General features: G+C 37.8%; 1 protein-coding gene across 3 annotated transcripts in view; it reads right to left on the bottom strand.

The window, feature by feature from the left end:
* CCSER2 (coiled-coil serine rich protein 2) overlaps window positions 1-934 on the bottom strand; it is a 66,514-nt gene extending 65,580 nt beyond the window's left edge. The window contains exon 1 of one of the 3 annotated variants that reach the window (XM_072424520.1): window positions 715-934. The gene's annotated coding sequence lies outside the window, so the exon portion shown is untranslated. The remainder of the gene's footprint in view (window positions 1-714) is intronic. The other 2 variants (XM_072424521.1, XM_072424519.1) reach the window with 2 other exon arrangements.
* Between the last annotated feature and the right edge of the window lie 21,733 nt (window positions 935-22,667).

The following is a 22,667-nucleotide window of genomic DNA, read 5'->3' as shown; positions in this document are numbered from 1 at the left end:
TATATCTGCCCTCACCCACATCGCATTCCATGGTATACCGCAGTTTATACCCGTCATCATCCATATGTCATATCCTATGGTCACTCTATACCTGCCAAATATCTTCACCATTATCTACATCATATCTCATAGTCATTGTAAACCTACCACATGTCCTCACCATCATATTCCATAGTCACTGTATATCTGCCGTGTAACCTCAATATCATCTGTCATATCCCATTGTCATTGTATATCAGCTATCACCTACATCTTATTCCATACTCATGGCATAATGCTATGTATACCCGCCAATCATCTATATGTCATATCCCTAGTCATCGTATACCCACCATCGTCTATATTATATCTGCCATCATTTTACGTGATATCCCATAGTCATTGTATACCCAAACTGTATCCCTATTATCTGTTACATAATAATTAGCAGTCACTTGCACAGCCGCTATGTATCCCTATTATCAGTTACTTTTTAATTGTCATTGCACACCCTATGTAAAACCTAGGCTGACATATAAGCACACATGCCCTATACTCCTCTATGTAACACACAATAAATGTCATATTGCAATCACCCACCCATGGCCTGATAAGGCTCCAGCAATGTGTCCCTTTAGGTGTCCCCCCAGCAGTGTGAAGGTGAGCTCTCTCCTATACCCCCCTTAGTGCCAGGCTCCGCCCCCTCCCCTCCAGCTGACGCATACCATTACCCACCTCTGGTGGAACGGCTGTAGCCTGCTGCTTCTCTTCCTGTACCTGATTCACATCCTTCCTCCAGTACAGGACACCACGGACAGAGCGACAAGACAGACAGCCATTGAAAGCCGCACCCAGACCCGAACGTGTTCACCCCAAACCTCTGAACGTGCCCTCTCTCCGGTCACCGGGCACTAAGGATGCTCGTTCTTAGTGCGCGGGCACGTGCGCGTGACGACGAGGTTGCCGAGTACGCATGCGTGCTTCTTCCACCTTGTGTTTGGACGCGCAGGCACGTGATATGACGTCAGTGCTAGAAGAGTGTGTTCAGGGTGAAGTGTGAAGGGCTCCTTCTAATCACTGTCAGTTCATACAAGACTCAGGATTGTTGTTCCAACAGTAAAATTATCTGCAGCCTATGGATATTAGCACTAAAATAAAAACCTTTAGCCTCAGTTCACCTATGAAAAACCAATGCAAACCTACAGAGAATAAAGCTGTTCTAAACGTGCTCAGTTTAATTTCCCTTTCAAACCAGAATCCTATTTATAGGTAAACAAATGGTAAAAATGTCTTCCAATATCTTTTCACCCTTCTACCTATGCAGCCAGTGCCAATGTAACCAAAAGAAGCGGTACATGATGGGATACCTAACTTATCATCACCTGTTATGCTGCTTCTATGGAAAACTGTACAAAAACAAAATTCTATTAACAGCTTCAGTGCTGTTCCTGCCTATGCAGGAATTTGTGGCAGATCCTCACTGGGGGCCCCTAGATGGCGTCTAAGGGGCCCATCTACAATCTTCATACCCCTACAGTAAACAACAAAGATAATACAAATAATTGGAGAACAGATTTTTAGATAATTGTTAGAACAGATTTATAGGTAGCTGAGTCTCATGGGACACTTCCAGTACAAATTATATAAATAGGGAGTGTTCTTCCATGCTTATGCCAATCTAATTTAATATATTCTAAAGCAACAAAGGGGAACGAATCTGCAGCCTTGCCCACAGCCCCATCCTTCAATATATCCCCTTTATAGCAGTTATTATATGGCCAAAGGTAAGGTGGTGGTGCTTGACAGGACAGTAGGAAACTACTGTGAGAAGAGGACAATGCTGGATCCTTTAAGCCTACAAAGTATCAAAGCTAAAAGCCAAATGTGTATTTTACATGGCAGGTGACTGTTCAACTTTTAAAGAATTAAAAGAATAATCTGGAAATTTTTACTAATAATTTGGCAAGGTTTACAAAAGCTTTAAACAATTGGTAAAACCAATGATTGGGTGAATTGTAAGTTCTCTAATGAGAAGTCGTGTTGATACACCTCATGAAGATCTGCATACACCCCTCATGAGCACTTTGTCCATGTAATAAACATTCCAAAAGTGAGTTATGGATTTATCAATATGTTTTAAATTGTAAATCACTGTTCACAATGAGACAGTATAATTCGGAAAGTCTGGTGATGACACTATATATACTGTATGTGTGTATATAAAAAAAAAAATATATATATATATATATATATATATATACATATATATAATAGCTGAATTTAATAGCCTAAATGGGAGATAGATTGGGAAAGTGTATCAACCTACATAATTTAGTGTACATCATAAATAAGAACCCCACTGTTGTGCAGATATTCCAAGTAATTATAGGATATACAATGGGCTCCCAAAGAACCTATAGCATCAGATTGATACAGGTTATAATCCTCTAGGTTTGGATCACAAATTCAAAAAAATAAAACCAAACATCAATGATCTGTAAACTAATATGGCTGTCACCAAAATCCAAATATATTCACAAGCACTGTTCAAGCACAATGAGTAGTTGCAATTACTCAGAACACACCACTGTGCAGTTTTGTAGAGGAGAAAGTCCGGTTAGTGGAATACCAGAGAGGAGGATGTTACAGTAGTCCAGACGAGAGATGATGAGAGCATGTCTCTGGGGACAGGTAGGGGTGGATTTTGGAGATGTTGAGCAGGAGAAAGTGACAGGACCTGGAAATGTTCTCAATATGGGGAGTAAATGAAAGAGCAGAATTAAAGGTGACGCCAAGACAAAGTGCCTAAGAGCAGTGACATCTGATGTTTGCAAGGTACAGTCTCTCCATCCTGTCTCTACCTGTGTGTCCTCCAGCATAGGACCAAACAACTGCAAAACAGTTGCTTAGTGTCATGCCCCATTTTGTAGGCCACTCACCGATGAATAGGGCTGTATAATGAGACATGCTAGTGAAGAATTTAGTCACCTCATTATGGAGCTGCTTACCTGTAGTCAGCCTGCCTCACCTTGCTTGTGTAATTAGTGTTAGTCATTAGTCAGTAATGTTAATGTCAGTTAGGCATCTTGTCCAATATTTTGGCTGCTAAGAGTGAATTCCTGGCAAAAGATTGACTTCTTCATTGTATTTATTAATACCACTTAATAGTAATTTATTGATTTTACCTTTTATTTTATTCTTTTGTCAACCTTGTTATATTATTATTAAACATTTCTAGAATATACTTTCATTTTTGTATACATTTTGTACTTGTATACTCAATTGGAAGTTACACTTATGTTGACTGGCCCCATCCCCCTTCCCAAATCATCTACTACACGTTACTTTTGCCTGCAGGACCTAGGCAAGAATCATGACACCGTCCTTCGGGATAGAGATCTGTGGAAGAAAAGCAGGTTAACTCTTGTGGAAGACACTTTTATAATGGACTGAAGTGGAATTCATGGAATGAAGTGTCTTCTCACAGGATTTCACATGCTATGCATTCCACAAGATGATGGTGTTTTGTTCCACAATACGGAAGATGGGGGTATCCTTAGTATAGGTAATTCTAGCATTTCCCTTCAGTGGTATTTTTTCTCCTATAGAAAAGGAATGGTGCCCAGCCAATGTAAGCAGACCTTTTTTTTTTTTTTTGTGGAAGATCCACTTTACCACTTTTAGGTTTCTAAAAAACATTGAACATTAGATATGAACCGTAAAAGGAATATATATCTCTGTTCACCCAAAATTTTAACATTTTTTACCTAAGACCGATTTGGAAAGATGTATGAATTTTGGTTAAATATATTTTTATATAGACCCTTTTAATTTGATAAAACAAATAAAGTAACAAGTAAACACTGTTTTCCAAAACCAATAAAAAAGTTTTCACTTTACAGTAAATTATCTGATTATCTGACTTATCACTGAGTATGTTGTTACCAGGAGTTTTATTTTGTTCACATGGACAGATGAGTCATGTATAAAGGGCTGCGAAATTACCCAGCACAGCAGTTTTCTCCTGTTACAATTTTTCTGATTGCAGACGTTGCCCCAGGATAAGCCAGTGATACAGAAGGTTATAAATAAGCCTCACCCTACCTTATTGAGTGAGACACCCTGGGCTTTGTACAGGGGATCACACCCACAACTGCTAAACTCCTTTTCTGCTTCTGCAGCAATGCATTAAAAAGATAGAGCATTTTACAAAGGAAGAATACCTTCAAAACAGGTTTAAAACTTCAGAAAAGGTATAGGGGCAATATCTGCAATTTGGATGTCTTGTGTTGACATGGGTTTCCTTTCACATCCTAAAAACATATACTAGGCTAATAGGTTTTCCTCCAAAATTGTCCTTAGACTATAATAGGGACATGTCTGATAGACATTTATTGACATGACTCTGTAAAGTGCATGTAATGCTAATATTAATATATTAAAGTAAAATGATGAGTAAAAAGACTGCAGTAAAAAGCAGTTTTGGGTATGATCCAGAGTACACAGCCTGGGGTGTCCCACTAAGCATAGGAGGATGAGGACCATTTATGACTTTTTGTGTCATTTGTTACCCTGAGGCTAGGCTGAAATCAGAGCAATTGTATCAGAAGAAAACTGCTGTGCTGGTTAATAGCAAAACCACTTTATACATGGCTTGACTGTCATCGTGGTCAAAGAAAACTTCTGCATACCAAGCACACAGTAATACCATCATGTATATCTACCGAATAGTCCAAACATTATTTTTAATTTTAGATAATAATAAAGTTATAAAAAAGGTTCTAAAGTTATGTACACAGGTCAGATAATCATCAGTCTAAATGGTTTTGCTCATCTCACACCATTGCACCACCAACCTGAACCATTAATACAGGGTAGGTTAGATCCATGTTTTGATAAAGTTGAAAATGTGACCCTACCATCCAAATGTTGCAGCAGAAACTGAGACCCATCTGACCAGGCAACATGTTTGCAATGTAACTTTGTAATGTCCAATTTTAGTGGGCATGTGACTAAGCTTTTCTGGTTAATGGGAAAAAAAATAAAAATAGAGGGTCAGCTCTTTTTTTTGCTTTTCCAACCAAGGGCCCCCTAAGGTTTTCAACAGGGTCCCAAGGAACACTGAATAGTCCAATTTTTAGAAGAAGACAGTCCTTCCCTGCTAGTGTAATTTGTAATAAAGATATGGGATACTCTCTGGGATCTGGATGCCAAAAAAAATGTGTTGAGTGCCTAACTTTTGGTTTAGGCTGACATCACTTTGTCATTGCTCCATTGAAATCCCAGAACAGCTTACCATTTCCCTCTCTCCAAGAGGGTTCGTTCTGTAGTCCAATGTGGAAAACTTAAGCAGGGCTGACAACAAAGCATGGAATTTTATTGCTGCAAGAGAAGAATTGTTAGCTCAGTACAGCAGCAGCCTGGATTCCTGAGAAAGTCAACAGGTATTTTTCTGTATTTGCAGCTATTTTAAGACATTAAAACACATTTTCTGTGTTTGCAGCTATTTTTAGACAAAAGAGTGAAAATGTGCATGTATTAAAGAAACTATGTTTATTTTGCATAGATGCACATTTTTTTCTGTAAGGTGTGAGTTCATCCATTGTGCTATGTAATTGTTTTTTGCCTACATATTTTGAAAGATTAAAAGCTTTTATTGCACAGCAAATGGAAGGTGTGTGGTTACAGTCTATTGATGTTTTAATTTTTTTTTTTACCCACCAGGACATTGAGAAGCTTTCAGGATAAGTGCAATCCAAGACAAATGAACTTATTTCTTTTGCAATTTTTCCAAATATAACCTACTTTTCCACTCTTACAAATACATACTTACTGAGATTGGTATTCAACAGTGTCCTGGTCATACCTGCACATTCTCATATATATTAGTCTAATAGTCTCTGACGTCCCATAGAGGTCTGTAAAGCTGTAATGTTTAGGTTTTACCAGTATAGTGAAGACTTATGACAAAACAGTGAAGCTGTTGTGGCCGATAATGGTAATTATGCATCTGTGGAGGGGGAAGAGGGCAAAAAGGATGAATCCACTTTGTTTTATAGTGTGAATCTTAAGTTTAAAAGAAATGGACTACTTTGAAAACTCTCTTTCTTGTTTCCTAGTATAGTCAGTTTGCTTCCTACTTGGGAGCTACAGGATTCTGTGCCAATGGAAGGAGTGCAGTCCTGAAATGAAGTTATTGCTGCCTCCCTTGCCCCTTAAGAGACTGCTCTAGGCAGGGAAAGTCAAGGGATATCCATCATCCCTGTATTGTTGCCTACAGCATAAGATTTCCATGAAGAAAAAGCCATGATCCATGAAATTACAAAGTTAGTATCTTTGTCAGTCTTTACCATCTTTTCCACAGAGATTTGGAGGGGTGGGGTACTAAGTGGTTATGGTATCACCAATAAAAGCAACAAGAACATTTCTTGTCCCTTTGATGCCCTTTAGTGTTTGCTGTTTAGCCCTTGGTTCTCAGCACCCAGTAGCAGAAGTGAACTAATCATTCCACTAATAAGCCTAATGACTATTACAGTCCCCCATTTGTATCCTTTTATTACATATAGTAAAGATTGTCTGCAATCTGCTGGGGATGATAGAGGTCCCACATCTCATAAGTTGACAACCACTGGTTTAGACACACCATTATTGCATGACATTGTACCACTTAATGATCTTTGACTTGCAATGTGGAACGCAGAAGAGATGTAAAAACATCAGATTTCTTGAAACCAAACAAGGTAAACCAATACAGATGCTCCTGGGATGCACAGAGACAAGAATTTAAATAAAAGGAAGTGCACCAAGGTTTTGGTGTCTATTTTCACAATCCAGACTACTTTTAAAAGCTGTTCATATGTGATTTATAGACTTTTAAGTACTTTTTCTTTTTATAACACTAAAGTATAATGTCTGTTTAGTAATGTCTAGATTACAGAAAATAACTGTATGCTGCAACATACAGTAGTTGTGTTTAATGTATTTCCTATAAGTAGCTACTTCTTCCAGTAAGATGTTCTCTTAATATAATTACAAGCTTTATCTTAACAGCAATGGTGCCATAAAGTGAAAGAGGAGATATCTTGCTGACTATTTGCCATTCTTCATTAAAAGTGCATATTTTTTTTATAATGTGGTAGTTTATGCAATAAAACTGGCATTCATCACATTATTTTTAAATATTTAGAAAGTGTTAGATATAGAAGGAGCAAAGTAACTACTGTTGGTGTATTTGAGCATATTGTGGGGCTTTTGGATGAGCCTATTACTCTGCTTTAACTCCTTCTTCAAGTGGCACTACATTTTCATTGGCGTGGGTGAACTTTTGCCATAATCAGGGCATATTTGCCAATTTTGGCACTCATTTACCTTTTTGTAGGCACCCTGCAGCAATGACAGGACCAGGAAACTGTTACCACTGCATCCTCTGAAGTCCCATCTTCACCACCGACTCTTCTGGGTTAATGACAATCCAATTAGGGCACTGATGATGTAACTCAGTGTCACTCGGGTGCTGTATTTGGAGCAAACTACAGGGCATCATGCAATGAAGGCAAAAAACAAAAAGCCACCAGGGGCCAGGAATTTTTTTTTTGCAATCAGAAGAGATTTTACATGAGCCTCAGCCAAAAGCTCACAGCTCACATGATTACTCCATTTCCATTGTTCCATTGTTTTTTTGTTTTTTGTTTTCTTTTTAAAATATGAGAACTGTAAGAACTATACTTATTATTATAGTTTTGTTTCCTATTTCAGTTTTATTAAATCTGGATGCAAATGTTATGTCAATCTCAATTTTCATTGAGGTGGCACCATATATTGAGCTCAATACACTGTTGAAATACATATTAAAAGCATTGTGTAGATATACAAAGAAAAAAACAATTCAGTATATTGATATTCTGGGGGTTAATCTACCTTCCTAGACCACCTCATTAGAAGTCTATGTGGTTACACTGTGCAGGCAGAAAGGAAGATATATCTCAGTAAATATATATCTTTAGGGAGGGAAGATAAATTATACTGGAAATAAACCATTACATTGTTACTGGAGAGCAGAGGTCCTTTCTAATAGCAGAAGGGACAGGCAATGTCCCCTCTGAAATAAAACAAACTTCCTGGTTTCCAACTTTTAGTTATATTCACCAGTCCCCGCTCCATTGCGGGTGCTGCCATCTTCATCTGGTCCTCCTCCAGGTGTTTGATATTTGACCAGCTTGATTGGCCAGGCCAGGATGACATAACATCTGCTCATGTATGCAGGCATTCATTTAGTCCCAGCAGAACCATGGGATGCCAGGATACCTGGCATACCCTAGCATTCTACACTAAAATATGTACACCCCTACATATATCACCACTTTAAATCTTTGATGTGATGTCTTCAAGATCAAAATTGCTCTCTAAGGCTCTCAGAAAGATGATGTAGATGTATAGGTCTGGTAAGGAATTCAAAAGATCTCCTAATTGTCCAAAATCATTCAATCAAGTTTAGGTTAGGCTTTTCTGTTGAAAACTGACTGGCTCCGTATTGTGGGTTCCGTAGGTCAGTGGTCCCCAGCCTTTTAGAGCTCACAGACCACTAAATGCACGGACTCTGGACCGTGTATGTGCGGAGAGCTGTCTGTCACTCAAAGGGGTAGAAACTTCCCCCAAGGGTGATGTCATGATACCAGAACCCGCTCACTTTCCCCCTTTGCAGGTCTGGGCCAAACTGAGACACAACCCACCCACTGCCCTGAGCCTGCGACCAGTACGGGAAACATGGTCCACGGCTCTGGCTGCTGTGCCCCCCAAGCGGGGTCCTTCTTCTAACCTTGCTGGGGGGTGCACCAACCAGAGCCGTGGCTCAGCTGTCAGATCATCTAGTGAGCCGCAGACCAGAGGTTGGTGACCCCTGCTGTAGGTAACACTCAAATCAGCTAGATGCATGCATCTGTATTCAGGCAAAACTTCAGAAAACAAAAAAAAAGCACGATAGAGAGAGACTGAACATGTACACAAAGGCCACACCTTCTGGAACACTATAATTTGGACGGATTATTTAAAAATATATTTGTTTGCAAATAGTAACAGTAGAACTGAAAAGAACATTTAGGAAAGAAACTTCATACTAACTGTAGAGTATTGTGGTGAAAATGTTATGGTTTTGGGTTGCTTTGTTGTTATGGGGCCTGGACAGTTTACAAACTTTGGGCCTGATTTACTAAAGCTCTTCAAGGCTGGAGAGGATACACTTTCATTAGTGAAGCTGGGGGATCCAGAAAACCTGGAATGGATTTTCAAAGTCATTTGTCATTTTACAGTAAATGTTTTGAATTCTGCACCAGACCCATTCCAGATTTGTTGGATCACCCACCTTCAATGATGAAAGTGTATCTTCTCCAGCCTTGGAGAGCTTTATTTAATAGAGCACAAAGACTGTAAAGTTAGGTACACATGTGCTATAATTGTCGTTAGAAAAAGAACGACTAACAGTACATGCTGTAACGATACGATGGTTCAAATATAATCCGCCAATACTGTACACACGCTAGATTCGATCATTTGAACGATGCAGGAAGTGACATGTAAGGAGAAAGTGTACTGCAGAACCATCCACGATCACTGAACGACCGTACACACAATAGATTTTGAACAATCGTCGCCCAATCAGATCCACTGGGACGGTTGTTCATTTCCAGCAACAATCCTCGTTGATCGGCATCATTGTGCACTTTTATGTTAACAATTATCAAACGAACAATCGTTAGTCGTTCGTTTCCAACAATAATTATTGCATGTGTGTATGCAGCTTAAGCTGTCCAGGCCCCATAAAACAAAGCAACCCTAACCCTATTTAATGTACAGTGCTGCGTAATATGTTGGCGCTATATAAATCCTGTTTAAAAATATTAATAAACCATAACATTTTCTAGCTAATACTCCACTGTGAGTCTATGAATTCTGCATCATATGAAATTGTGTTTGATGAAAATGTGAAGTCATTATTCCAAACATGATAATCCAAAGCACACTAAAATAATCCACCAAGGGATGATTTAAAAAGATAAATTAGAAGGTTAAAGACTCACCTAGTCAAAAATTTTATTAATTAACTCAATATTTTGAGTTTATACAAGACAAAAAATTTATTTTGCAACTTAAGCAATTCTGCATGGAGGTACAGTCAAAAATGTGATCCATTTGATGTCAGAGACTAACAGATAGCTAGGCAGATTTACTACAAATATTACCAATGTATGTAACCACTTGCTTTTTTACACATTATACCACAATATTTTTGCTCCATAAGTGAAAAAAAAGAATTTTTTCTTGTGTTCTCCTCATGACTACATGTATTTATGTATGGACATTTTCTGTAGATTTGGATACAGGCAGGAATTAGAACCCTTATTGTGTATTAACATAGTGATTTACATTCAAAAATCAGTCACTCCCATTTAACTCTCGTTCAACATTATAAGACCGCTTTCAGTGGGAAAGCATATAATGTCTCGTATTCCAATGCGTTTTGCCAACTGGCTTCTTCAGGGGTATGCAGAGAACGTAACATACCGTACAAATAACATCAAATAAAAAGAAAAAAAGAAGATGAAAAAATTAAAGTATGGAAGAAAGTAATCCTAAATAAAAAAAGATTATACAGCCCAACGAAAAACTTTTTTCACTTGCCAAGGATTTTTTAATATATTTAGTGTAATTCAGGTCTGCTGAATCCAGAAATAACATAAATTTCATTGGGTTGGCTCTAGTTCTTGTGATACAGGAATCGGAATAAAATCTGCCGATTTTACCAACAACAAATGTTAACACAGCATAATAATATCAATCTTTATTTACACCAATGTTTTGCATTTTATATATTAAATGTAGCATTATTTTCATGAAACTTTCACTTGCTTTATTTTTTTATTATTACATTTTCAGAATTTTTTTCAGAAATAAAAGTTGTTAAGGAAGAAGTTGGTTAAATTACCCTAAAGTATTTTGCTATTATATATATATATATATATATATATATATATATATATATAATATTTGTGCTAAATATTGTCAGCAAAAACAAAGAAGAAACATTACAGAATTTGTGAAATAAGCATGCCTTGCATATTTTGATATTAAACTGGGGGACCAAGATAAGTATTGGGCTCTCCATATGGAATGCAAAACTTGTGTAGAGTGTCTACGTCAGTGGAAAAATGGAAAACTGAAAAGTTTGAAATTTGGTGTACCTATGGTATGGCGAGAGCCTAAAAATCATCATAATGATTGTTATTTTTGTGCTGTGAATGTAAAAGGTTTCAGTCATTATAAGAAAAACAAGTGGGAGTACCCTGATTCGGAATCCGCAAGACGACCTGTGCTGCATGGTGCTGATGTTCCCATACCAGTGTTCAGTACACTCCCTGATATTCCTGTATCCGACATGGAGGAAATACAGGGTTGGAGTGTAATCCAGGAGTTAGCAGTGGAAGTGAATATGAAGGAAGTGTTTCATAAAACCAGCAGTTCTCCCGAGAAGAGCTCAATGATTTATTACATGACCTAAGTCTGTCAAAACAAGCATCTGAACTTTTAGCATCCATTAAAAATGACCAAATTCCTACTTGAACAGCAAGGTGGATACACAAAGTACCCATGTTTCATCTGCTTGTTGGATAGTAGAGCAAAGCAGGATCACTGGAAAAAAGTGACATGGCCTCCAAGGTAAAACATGAAAAAAGGTGCAGCAAACATCATTAACGAGCCAATGGTTGACAAAGAAAAAATTCATTCTCCTCCAACTACACATAAAGTTGGGATTAATGAAGCAAGGTTAGAGCTCTGAACAAGAACAGGATTTGCTTCAGATACATTTGTGGATTCTTCCCTGGATTGCGTACTGAAAAATTAAAAGCAGGAATTGTGGATGAACCCCAGATTCAGAAACTGATAATTGATTTAAATTTCACAAGTTACATGACTGATGACTGAAGCTTCTGCTTGGCACAGCTATGTCATGGTTGTCAAGGACTTTTTGGGTAACCATAAATTACAAAATTATGAAGAACTGGTACAAAACTTGCACTTTAAAAATGTGGGTGCTAGTATAAGCATCAAGGTACACTATCTCCATAGCCATTTGCAAAAATTTCCATAAAACCCTGTTGATTTCAGTGAGGATCAAGGGGAGAGGTTCCATCAAGATTTAAAGGTAATGGAAGAAAGGTATCAGGGCAAATTGGATGGACACATGATGGCAGACTACTGCTGGAGCCTTCAACAAGATTGTCCTGATCATCAGCATCAAAAGGATATCATACAAATGAGTTTTTCAATAACATCCTTGTGATTAGTTCTGTAAATATACTGAATATAAAATATATTGACATTAAATATTTTAAAAATTGAATTTTGTATACGTAAGCATATTTAGTTTAATTTTGCCTAATTTTCATGTTTCATTAGTTTTCTATGAGGATATTATTGAGGTCATTATTTCAAAAACTAGAGCCAATTTAGCAAAACCAATACCATATTTGGAACCTGTCCATCAAACATAACCGAAAATGACTTTATTCTGATTGGCAAAAAAAAAGATTGTTGACCAGTGTTATTTATGTGAGGATAAATGTCTGTTATTTGATAGATGACTACTATTAAATCGGACCTTCTAGAATTGAAAAAAGTCCATTTTTCTACTCTATCATTCATGCTCTATTTTGTTCTAAAAATATCAGAAGTTTCTTTTGGTAATGATTATTTTCCACCAGAGACTGCTACCGTAAGTAGATAAACTGCTTTAAAAAAAAAAGGGGGAAAAAATTGACACAATTTTTAGATTTATAACAAGGTGTTCCCATTTGTAGTGCAAAGGGCATATCAGGGGCACTGTGGACAAAACAAGGAATGACAAATAGGAGCAAGACCTTTTTGGTCTTTTGTTGCTATAGACAACAGCTTTAATTTTGTTCCAAATTTTATATCTCCAGATTTATTAGATCCGCCCCATTGTTCTGGCTAGGATTAAATGAATAAACCACCAGCTAGTGAATCTTAATTATTTGCACTTGAAAACAGCGAGCTGGTTCTCTTAAGAGTTCCAGATAAGTATTTTCTGATTAAAAGCCATCATCTTCTTCTAGAGCCTCTCACTTAGTGTTTTCCTACTATGGAAAGCTGGGAAACTCATACAATTATTTTTAACATATTTGTTTTAAAAGTTCTCCATTGTTTTCAGTAGTTGCTCGCAGCAAATTAGTGCTGAATCTGTAGTTGAACCGCAGAGGTTGATTGGAAAGATTCCACCAGAAAACTGATGCTTTGGGGCAGGATTTTGGGTTTTGTCTCACTTGTTTATGGACACAAGATGACCATTAGATATTCAGTTTGAAAGTAATTTCCTAAAGGGAGTTCTGTCATACAAATTATTTTACACATAAAGTTGGGCAACTTGGAAAATGTAACTGAATTTTTCTCTGTATCACTATATGTATAAAATATGTACATGAATATGTATAACTAAGTCAATGCAGTTGCAGCACAACGTGTGTGTATTTAAAATATTTTAGTGGTCAGCTTGTTTATTAAAGAATGATTTAAATTCTATTCTAAACTACAAATGCTGTAGTTAACATTATACAGCAAATTTGAGCTAAAATTATATTTTAAACATAATTATGTGCCTAGTTTTTTTTTACACAAAAACAGCTTATGAAGAATAAAATAATACACAATACAAATATCTGATTGCGTTAACCTGGATTATCATTCTGAGAAAATTGCTTTTTAGTATGAGTATTAGCTGAATAGTGACCTACTTTTAGCCGATGCTGCTAACTTTCCTTTATTTTATAGCATTTAATAAGCACAGGCTAACTGGTGCTAAAACTGGACATTTTGGGCAACCAATTAAATTGACTAGGATAGTAAAAAGGAAACATGTGCGGTGTAGAACTTTCTACTTTGTCTCAGAGAATTATTAAATTACAACATACACAGGAGAGGATTGCCCTTGCTGCAATGTTCGAAAGGTCAATCAATAATTAGAGCAGACAAAGTGAGATATTCATTGGCCATGAACTGCTTACAATAAAATGTGCACTGTACATTTTGCCCTTGGGGACACTCTTTTGTGTTTGGCCATGCTTGTTTATTCAGCTTCTTTGTAAATAAAAACCAGGAGATCCTGGACATAGACATTATTCAGTGATTTAACTATCTCATAATGTCTTTTATGTCATTTTTTCGCTAAACAGAAGCTACCTAGTCACACAAGAGCTCCTTTTGGGGAAGGGAAGAAGGGAAAAGCTATGGGCAGACAGTTTCAGCAAAGGTGAAAAATTAATGATTGGATAAGGTTATCTAACTTGTCTATTTGATTTGTTCACAGAGAACACTTGCTTTCGGACGTTGTGCCATAGACATTGCCCCTGATTCATCAAGCAGAATCGGATTATCGGTCGCGCATTCGTATTCGCGATCCAAAATCGTACGCGATCGCGCTATTCAGCAACTGAAAAAGATCGCGGCCAGCGGATTTTATTGATGAATCAGGGGCATTGAGTCGTTACTAGAGACTGTGATTGAATGTCTATGAGCACCTATATTTAGGTGTTCCATGTATGGGCAGTAGAAACTCTGAGCTCATCTAATTTATCCGGTTTATTCAATCCCAGAAAGACCTTTATGTCATCCATGGCAATATAATTCATAGGATTATTCATACATTCTGCATAAATGTGTAGATTCACTGGAGTTCCTATTACCCAATCTACTTTAATACAGTTCCCTTTGTGATATGCCAAAACATTGCCAAAAATATTCTGGGAACTGTGAGTATTATGAAGGAATTTTTAAGTAGATGTAAATCATGATGTGAGCCTTTAAAATAGATTTTTAAGTATCCAGATTCAACCTCCCTGCCCACTCACAAATCAGATTTGCTGCTAAAAATGGCATTTGCATAATCTGAGAGACAATAGCCACACTATACAATAGTGATTGTAAAGTGCACCTGTAAAAAAGAAACACTATAACTATCTCTAAATCTGTGTCAACCAAGGTGCAATCTCACCTAAATAATTTAGTGGAAAACCTGGCCTGGGTTGTCCCAGAGTTGCAGTTACCCAGGTGCATTTTTTTGTTTTTTACTTTGTCTGCTATTTTATATAAACATTTTGCTTTTTATTTTAATAATACATTTTCTTTAATTTCTTTTTCTTTAATTATTGACCAGGCTTGTTGCATGACGATGTGCACATTACCTGGTCCCAGGTCCTGCTGGCCATTTATCATAACCACTTACACAGCTACCCAGGGCCATGAAAGGTTCACACACTGGCTTAAGCTGCGTACACACTGCTAATTTTTGTCGTTGGAAAGGATCTTTCACGATCCTTTCCAACGACAAGGGAGTGCACGATGCATGAACGGTGCTGTACATACAGCACCGTTCATGCTCTATGGAGAGGGGAGGGGGAGAGCGACAGAGCGGCACCCTGCTGCGCGCTCTCCCCTTCCCTTTCATTAGGATCGGCTGTCGTCCATCGTCCGTGGATCCGGCAGGTCGGTCGTCCGGACGATGGACGACACCGACTGTACACACGGCAGATTTTCGCCCGATAATTGGCCAATGCCGATTATCGGGCGATAAAAATCTGACGTGTGTACGTAGCTTAACTGAAGGTACTTTATCAAGCCTGAAGGCAGCCATACATGAACATTGCTGGCAGACATTTAATAATGTTCAAGGTATGGAGGCACAACAGCAGGAGGAACACTGACAACCATCAGTCATCACCCATCCTTTCAACGTAAAAGGGAAAGGGTGGGCAGTCGCAGCAAATTGGAGAGAGGGAAATCCTTAACCAGGAGAATAAGCAGGCAGCAACAAAATGTAGCATTAAATCCTATGGCTATATGCTGTGTGCTTTTTTCCAAATCAGAATGTGTAGCACCTTTCACTAAATGATCCTCGATACCAAATGAGGGTATGTAGCTTCCTCCTCATTAGAAAACTGCAGCTTAATGACAGTTTATGCATATCTGAATGCTACTATTCTCCCAATTTGGATCATTGACCACTTCTGGTTCCTGGTTTCTAATACCCACATAAACCTCCTCACTGTTCACTATCCTAATTTCCTATCCTATTTTTCAGTGTTTTATGTTTCTTGCATTCTATTTGTATGGCGTTTGGCATTTATGGAGCATGTATGCCTGATAAGTCATTGGTACCTACGGTGCCTATTTTACACAGGTTGCACTAAACTCTAGTAAATCCTAATGATAGAAAACAAAAACAAAACTTAATGTGCTAGCCACGTTCTCTAAATAGGGACTTCCAAAAAAAAGTACCCCCCACCCCCAGCTCCTTTCCCCCTCGCTACCATCCCTGATAATCCCACTGTATCTTTGCCAACAAGGCCATTCCGTGTACTAATAAATCATTGTGTCTCCATATTTAGGCCTAAATATGGCCAGTTTTCAAAGACCTGAAACTAAGGAGCCTGCTGTATTCACTAATCCCCCCCTCATCCTCCAAGAACCCCCTATTTCTACAAAACAGCTCTCAGGTTGTGGGACTTTGAGAAGCCCAGTAGGCCATGTTTTGCCACCTAAGAAAAATCTTTCCTGTATTTACACATTTAGGTGTATTTGAACAGTACATGGACGCAGACTAGTTTTTCACTACTACTTCTGATGAACTACATTGTAATTATGATTGTAGAAAACATTCCGGCCTTGTTTGTGTCTACACAGTTTGTCTTTGGTTGTATTTAATTACTGCTTTTATGCTGGTCATTTTTTTCTGAAATGCCTCTCGGATGGTACACTTCAATTTTTTTATACAAAATACATTTCTTGTGTAAAAAGACCTGACCTCGTCAAACTCCTCACAAAACTGACCTACTGCTGGTGAATATTTTTCACCAGCACACTTGAATTTCTAGTATAACAAAGTAAGTGCTTTGTTTATGTTTGTACATTTTAGCCTATTTTACCTGGTCACATTCACATACTCTCCAGGTGCTGGTTAACCCAATCATTCTCAAGGGCTATAGCTCTGATATTTTTGAGATTAATAAAATATGAATGGGGGTTCCACCTGCAGTGTTTTAGGTGCACAGTTTTTTTTCTTTCATTTTCTTAGACCTCAATTACCTTAAAGCTGAAGTAAACATATAAATGTAGTCCCTAATCCCCCCAAAGCTGTCCTCGTTTGGGTCCTACGCTGTCTTCTAATCTGCCTTTGTGCCGGCGCTGAGGAAGCACCAGTTGCCACCATCTTTGTTCCTCTTTCTTCTTCCAGCTACATCATCTCATCTCACACTGTGCAGGCTCGGGATGGGGTTATGTAGCCTACTGTACAGAGGGAAAAAAGTGATTAGATCATGAATGTGACATAAAAATATTAATCCTCTGGTCCACTAAAAGGAAGCAGATTTAGAATTTGCTCCATGTTTACCTTTATTTTAAAGTCAGATGTTTTAATTTTTACTGCAGTTTTACAATCTGTACAACAGCAACTCATACAAGAAAAGAGATCAAAAGGTTTACATTAACTCACATAAATATATATGTATGCACATTGATTGTTTAAATATTGGAATTCAGGTGCAGAAATCTGGCTTAAAAATATTACAACATTGGAAAAATTCTGTTTGATTGTTAAAAACATTTATTTTAAAGCAAAAGTTTGAATCGTGCATGTGGTCGCAGTGCCATCTACTGTTATACATAAAAATAGCATGCAGAGAAAATGCCATTGTTCTGGATAGCATCTGCAGTCTGTATCCGAATACATTTGTATCTTCAAGTCTCCATTCCAGACAACAAAACAAATCTTGGCACATATTTATGTGGTAAAGGATTCACAGTCATTTATAAAAGCATATTGACATTTCATATTTACTTACAGGTTTGTAAAATGATTTAAATTCACCTTTGAATGCATATTTTAATACTATCAATGATTCACATATACCTATGTTAGATAATGTACCCAACATGTTTTCAATTTTCCTTGTTTTTCCCAATTTTAACCTGGTAATTCATAAAAATAGGTGGAAGACCTGGGAATGTTTTTCCCCTAGGTTATCCCCTTTCCTGGTTGTTCCCCATTATTTTCTTCAATTGACTGTTAATATATGAAATTATTGTCCACTGTTAATTGCATGTCCATAGAGGAAGAAGGGTCTGTTGCAACTACCAAAAGTATTTCTTGATTTTGGTCTGTTTGTGTCTATTGTCTATTGTGTGATTGCTAGTTTATTTTTTAATGTGCATATTTTTTCATTTCCTTTTTTAATATCTGTTTATATTGTTTTTTTCTTCTGTATTTTATATTGTTATTTATCAAAAAAAAATTCTATAAAAATCCAATTGAAATAAAAAAAAAAAAAGGGGGGGGGGGAGGCCTATTCATCTGAGCCCAGGCATGCGAATTTACCAGTTTACCCATTTGGCTTTCAGAGTTTTGTATGGATGTTTATATCTTTTTTAGCCAATGCAGCTCAATGTTTTTTAATGTAAGTTTATGTATGTAGGGAAAGAGCGTAAACAGTTAAACAAGCCAGGAAATCCAAACTGACAGTTTTACTTTTATATTTGATGCTTGCTATATATCTAAAGCTGCAGTCCAGGGAAGCTGCTGTAGTCACACATGACCCAGACTTGCTTGCCATGTAAAACTGACGGATCCAAGAATCCCACTGCAGTAGTAGGAAAAGAAGGAAGAAAGGAATTGTTTCATTTCTCTGGACCAACTATGTCTATAGGGTTTTATATCTGGGATTTGTTTATTTCCCTAGTGGTTGAACTTGATGGACTTACTATGTAACTTTAATATTTCTCAAGCTTTGAACTGCACTGCCTGTCGATTATCCAATGAGCCCCTATTTCATACACATACAGTTCAGCTTGCTGTACTTAGGAGCTGTCATTTGCACCCACCTTCACAAGAAGTTTGATCACAAGGTGATCTGAGGGGGGAGGATTTTTTTAAAATGTTTTATCTGTTGCTAATGCTTGACCATCAACAGGATGGCATTTTTCCATTCATTGTCCACACGGGAGAATTGTTTCCTCACTTTGACACTAGGGTTTATCCAACCACTGACACAGCAGCATTTTTTTCTGCCACTGACCCTGGGTCATTTTTGTTTCCATTGACTGCCAACGCTGGGGCATTTTTCTTTACTACCAATCGCCCAATGACCCTTTCTTTCCCCAGTGACTAGTAATGCTGAGAAACTGTGCTCCCACTGGTGGCCAATGGCCTACTTGTTGTTTTCCTAGTTACTAATGATGCAGGGCATTTTTTCCCACCTGACTTACCCCGGCCATTTTAGGCTTATTTATCCCGCCTGGATGACTAGGACTATCACAACAGGTTGATGAGCAAAAATCTGCTCACTGATCTTAGCATTCAACACAGGTTTAATCAGCTTCTATAGAGCTTTAGCAGAGTGCAAAGCCAACATTAGGGGTCTAATGTTAATTAAAAAAAAGAAAATCATTTTATATTAAAAGGTCAATAAAACCTCCCCCCCCCCTAAAATAAAAAAGCCCCCTGCACCCTGTACATGCACAAATGCACGCTTTGAGAGCACATGCTTCCAAAAATTATGGCTGGGCCACATTTTTTAGATATTGCTGCTACACATGCCAGTGTGAGAGCTCATATTTGCAATTTTTATGATTAACTCTAAATTGATGAGCTGTAAAAGCTGTATTGCTCATGGAGTTCTGTACTGTCCTTTGCACACCAGAAATTGCAGTGGACACAATCTTTGAGCAACCTCATCTGAGTATCTCACTCTCACTCTGTGTTCACTTGTCCGGGTCTCATGAGTGCTGCCCACTGATCACTAGACTAGAGAAAAAAGAGCTACCAGTTATCAACCTGAAGGTACCTGGATGGGGGGTATTAAGGGGATGGAGGAACGGATGTTAGGACGAGAGGAGCAAACTAGCTGGTCTAGGGGGGAAAAAAGCATAAATCTGATTCTGCTTTTAAGACAGTACTGTTTCCCAAATAATTAAAAGATTTAGGTACCAATAAGCTTTGAGAAAACACATTTGTTATCTGTGCAAACACAGAAACGTATAACTCCACCACTTATATTTATGCAAGCTATGACTTATATAGGTCACAAAACAGAGAATGAATCATTACACATTGTATTTGCTTTTTAAACATCAATCTACATATGCTACAATAGTAAAGAAAAAGTGAAAACTCAACTCAAGGCATTGTGAGGAGGTGCAGGGCAACAAAACTATGGGGTAAACTTGCAAAGCCTGTTTATTTATTAAAGAAATTTAGACATCCCCATGTACATGTATAATTACAAACCATACATAGTTTGTATAGGACTTTGCTGTAGAGAATAATACTCACCCACATGTGAGTATGTTCTGTGATGCGTCCTTGTGTGACTCCAAGCCACCCAATGACACTTACATAGGTGGTAAGTCCATTAACAACTTAGACTCCCAGGAAATGAGTTGAAAGACACTGCCCCTTATTCATCAATAAAATCCGCGCTCGCTGGAAGCGCGGAAGTACGCGCGGCCATCGATCGCGGTTTACCGCGGTCCGGACTCGAGTGTGCGCGTACACTCGCCTCACTGCCAGCCGGATTCCAGCCTTCACAATAGGGAGCGGCGTACGATTTCGGATCGAGAATACGAATGCGCGACCGATAATCCGATTCTGCTTGATGAATCAGGGGCAGTGTGTGGAAGAGGACCATGAGGTTGAAGGGTATGTGGGAACAGCACTAGTTGAGTATTTTTATTTATATTTCTACAGTTAATAGGCAAATTATTATTGATTAAAGTGCATTTTGGCCTGATGCCTGATAGATGTGAGATTTACACTTAACAGACACTTTATTAGGTACACCTGCTGAACTACTTGTTAACACAAATATCTAATCAGCCAACCACATGGCAGCAACTCAATACATTTACGCGTGTAGACATTGTCAGGAAGACCTGCTGAGGTTAAAACTGAACATCAAAATGGGGAAGAGGCAGGCTGGTTTGAATACTTCAGAAACTGTAAATCTGCTAGGATTTTCAACCATAAACATCCCAAGGGTTTAGAGTATGTTCCAAAAAAAGGAAAATATCCATCCAAAAAGTCCATCTGTTCTTTGGTCAAAAATGTCTTGTTAATGCCAGAGATCAGGCCAAAATGGCCAAAATGCCTTTACCTGCTAGAAGGGCAACAGTAGCTCAAATAACCACTTCTTATAACCCAAGTATGCAGAAGAACATTAATGCACAGCCTGGCAAACATTGAAGCAGATGGGCTACAGCAGCCTAGGACTACACTAGGTGCCTCTCTTGTCATCTGGTATCTGAGGCTACAATTTGCATGGACGCTTCAAAACTAGAAAATAAAAGACTGGAAAAATGTTGTCTGCTATGATTTTTTGTCCTGATTTCTGCTGTGACTTAAAGAAGGTAGGGTCAAAATTTGGAACCAGCAACATGAAAGCTTGGATCCATCTTTCTTTTCTGTTAATCTCAGCATTGCTTTGCTTGTACCTTTAGATACCAACTGTGCATGATGTACAAGTGTAACAATAACAGACCTATTGTTTTTATGGGGGGGGGGGTTCTTTTGCTAAGGAGAATCAATGACATCTGAGAGTAAGACTGGAAGATAATGTTTTGGAGGAACATTCATCAACCAGCGGGATTTCAACTTACCTTTTTATTTCTTTGCCACCTTGGGAGTCATTAGTTTGATTAAGCTGTTAATTCCCTCCCTTTGCTTACATTATTGAGCAGTACTGTCTGCCAACTATGTAGGTTGGTAGTCTTGTCCTTTATGTTAAAATTCAACTTTGTTTCTTGGACTGGCTTGTTAAAGGGTAACATTATTATACATTTTATTTTAAATTCCAATAAAAAGCCACAGCCATGTTTTGCCATATTTCAATAATTATTAACAAGAGTTTGCTTGGTGTGGTATTGGGGTGGTTGTGGAGTTGTACAATTTTATGCCCAACAATCAATTTTTGCAAATAACTGGAATATGCATTATCAGCATGGTTTCATTGCAAGAAAGCAGACTGAGAGATAGGCATCTAAAGTCTAAAACTGATTGATTACTAGTGTCGCTCAAATGTGTCATTCTTAGGTTTAGGCTGTCCATCTCAACAGAGGCAAATGTTTGGCTTTAGCACAAAGTCAAACCAAAGTTAATCTGTGAGCCTTTAGATTATATACTGTAACTGCACAATGACTCAAAACTATTTTCTGATAAACAACCTAAAATATTGCATTGGTTAAACTCACAAGTAATGTAAATAGTGGGCTTGTAAGCCCGTTTAACAGCAGAAAGTGCTCCCACTGGCTGGTGGTTGTTAAAGAGCATGACCTGCTACATGTAGTTTTGGTAAGCTTGAAAAACAGGATTGTTCAGATCTATTAGAACCGAATCTGGTAGATAAAATTGTTTTAGATCTGATCAGCAACATTATTGGTTACCATAGAATATTTCTGATACTTTGTTGAAAAAAACAGCCTGGTCTCATTTTTATTCCTGTAGTTTGTCCTTTGACTAAACCCTTCCATGGTAAATATATAAGCTAAGCAGAAGAACAAAACCTAGGTAATTAGAATGCAGTATTTCATTATATGAAAATGTTGCACAGCCCTTTGAAATGTAATTTTGATCAAGA

The sequence above is a fragment of the Pyxicephalus adspersus genome, chromosome 10, assembly GCF_032062135.1.
Source record: "Pyxicephalus adspersus chromosome 10, UCB_Pads_2.0, whole genome shotgun sequence".
NCBI classification, from domain to species: Eukaryota; Metazoa; Chordata; class Amphibia; order Anura; family Pyxicephalidae; genus Pyxicephalus; species Pyxicephalus adspersus.
This window is presented reverse-complemented; position numbering and strand designations above follow the sequence as displayed.